This window comes from Chrysochloris asiatica, unplaced genomic scaffold (assembly GCF_000296735.1).
Source record: "Chrysochloris asiatica unplaced genomic scaffold, ChrAsi1.0 scaffold00185, whole genome shotgun sequence".
Lineage (NCBI taxonomy): Eukaryota > Metazoa > Chordata > Mammalia > Afrosoricida > Chrysochloridae > Chrysochloris > Chrysochloris asiatica.
Window position 1 is genome coordinate 3228666 of NW_006408703.1, and position 3251 is coordinate 3231916.

Below are 3251 nucleotides of genomic sequence, written 5' to 3' on the forward strand. Positions count from 1 at the left end.
GCAGCTGGTAGTTTTGAACTGCTGACCTTGTGGTTCGCAGCCCGATTTGTAACCACTATACTACCAGAGCTCCTTCATAGCACCTGTATATTTGTGTTGATACTTTATGGCCCTTCCATATATTAAAGGGATAGATGAATTGTATTTGATCAGATAACAGCTTATTTTTGTATTTCTTCTCATTATTCATTAAGTTAGAATTTTAACTTAAAATATCTTTATTATAATAATAGTATCGATGAGTTATGCTTTTTTTTTTTTTTCTTCTAGAGAATTTCTCCATAGGTAGTCAAACTTTAACCCACTGTGCTGCCTATTTTTATTATGGTAAATATCAACAAAGATCTTAATTTAACAATTTAAGGATTAGAACTGATGATGTGGCTACTACGGGAAAAAATTTAATCTCTGGAAATATCCAGGGAATGCTAATGTTGAGTTTGCTGTGTCTTTCCTATCCTCTCTCAATTTTGATAAAGTATTGCTGAGAATTTTTTGTTAACATGTCATGAAGGATATCTCCTAAATGTGCAAGGTCAAGTGAAGCAGTAGGTTAGGAAGGAGAGGCAGAAGAGAATGCTTCCACCTTGCACACAGATAAAAAGCAAGTTATGTTCCATAATATCCTAAAGCACAATGCTTCTTGAAACACAAAAGTGATCATATTTTAATATAGACATTATATTTCAGGGTTTTTAAGTATAAAGTGATAAATTAAGAGAAATAATAATTTCTCAAACAATATTGCTTTAATAAATAAATTCATTTAAAAATTAACTAATTTTAAAAAGGTTAAAATGCAACAAATGATATCTATAATTCCGTCCACTTAGAAAGGATAAATTTTTATTTGAAATAAGATTTTGCAATATATTTGCTTGACATTGTAAGTATAATTATATCTTCTTCCACAGGTAGGAAGCATTTAAAAATAATTTGAATTTCCTGTGATGCTTTTAAATAATTTCTAGAAAAAACAAACAAACATTTTGCTAGAAGATTTGATTGCATGGTCACATAATACCATATTGAGTCATTTTCTTGACCTTGTTATAACTGTTCTTGTTAAGTGCCATTGTGTCAGTTATGACTCATATCGACCCTGTGTAGGGTTTCTAAGGAGCTGCTGATAAGTTAGAACCACCAACCTCGCAGTTCAAACTGACCTTGTGGCCCAATTCATTATCCTGCAGTGCCACACCAGGACTCCCTGTTATAACTACGCATCCTAAAATAAAAATATCTACTTTTTGGAGTCAGTAAAAAAAACCATTACCTTTAAAATCATTACTTTCCTGTTTTTTTTTCCCTTCTTTAGCAATGTCTTTATTTGCAACTGCAAAACCTTGAGGTCTCAGAGTTTCTGTTTTTCATCCCATGGCAATGATTTGTGGTATTAATGTAGATCATTGATTCTGTATTGCTGAGCAACCCAGTTTATGCCAGACTAGGGGGATGGGTGTGTGTATTTAAAGTGTTCTTTACTTTCAGAATTCACATTGAAGAAATGACACCTCTGGTTTTATAACTGTACACCTTGCACTGTGTTGCATAAAATGTTCCAAGTGGACAAGATCAATTTCTTTTGCTACTTATTCCCATTCTGTTGTGTTCAAGTTGGATTGGAACTACTACTGTACATCTTTGCTGTTTGGCCTTTGTGTCTCTTATTGAAATATCTACTAAAGATAGAATAATTTATGCTTTCAAATAAAAAACTAGTTTTAGTTCTTTTTTGATTAAATACATTTTTTTAAAGCTACCAGGCATTTGCTAGAGTATGCATGCTTCTTGAATCAAGGATGCTGATAATAAAGCAGGGACTAAAGTATGCTAATATCAGAGGTAAACAAACTTTTGCTACAAGAAAATTCATGTCCAGGGAATTATTACTACTGTAATACCTCTGATAATATTTCCAAGAAACAGTTATATAATTTTAAAACTAAAAAAAAAAATATCTATATGAAAGAAAAAGCAAGTGAGAGATAAGCTAATAAATATGAATTCAGCCAATACATAGAGAGATCATTACCTATATATGTTATAATAATATTAAGATTGCATGTCAACTTGGCTGGGCCAGGATACTCAGTGGTTTAGCATTTTAAATGCAATGATCACCCATAAGGAGATCTTGTATATTGTAATCACTTCAATGATGAGATCAGCTATGAGCAGCCAATGAACTGAAGGGAAATTTTCTTAGAGGAGTGTCCTGCATCTGGTATATATAGACATATTTGTATAGTTCTCTAAATTTTTTTGCTGAATATTGATCCTGCATCTAGCTTGTCATCATTTGACCCCTGGTTCTTTGTATTTGAGCTAACTGTCTGCCATATTACCTACCGTCTTACCAGCTTCTACAGTCAAATGTTTCCCATCTATTCTGCTGATCTTGGATTTGTCAGCCACTGTAGTGCTATGGGATAAAGCATTGGACCACAAGGTCAGCAGTTCAAACTCATCAGCTGCTCCCTGAAAACTCTATATAGGGTTGGTATGAGTTAGAACTGACTAAACAGCATTTAACAACAGCAACAACAGTGTATCTATGTGACACAGTAGAATCCTCCAACCATGTGACTCAAAGACTTGGAACTTGTTAGACCTCTATAGGATAAGCACTGAATTGCACCTATTCAGGATTGTTATAAATTGGAACCAATTCTAAGGCACTTAACAACAACAAATGCATGAGCCATTTCCTATTGAGGACTAAAGTATGCCTGACCTAGTCTATGGTATTTTCAATAGCTTCCCATACGTATGAAAGTTGGACAATGAATAAGGAAGATCATAGAAGACTTGATGCATTTAAGTAATGGTGTAGAAAAATATTGAAAGTACCATGGGCTGCTAGAAGAACAAAAAACTCTGTATTAGAAGAAGTTCAGCTAAAATGATTCTTAGAAGCCAAGATGGCAAGACTCTGTCTCTCATACTTAGGACATATTACCAAGAGGGGCCTGTCACTAGAGAAGGACATCCTGTTGGGTAGTGTGGAGGGTCAGTGAAAAAGAGGAAGACCCAAATGAGTTGGACTGGTACATTGGCAGCAGCAATGGGCTAAAGCTTAACAATGATTATGATGATGGTGGTGCAAGACTGGGCAATGTTTCGTTCTGTTGGACATAAGGTCACTATGAGTCTAAATTTATTTGACTGCACATAACAACAACAACAACAACAACGTAAGTTTTACCAGTTTGGATTTTTCTATAGAACACTGTCTAAGATATAAACAG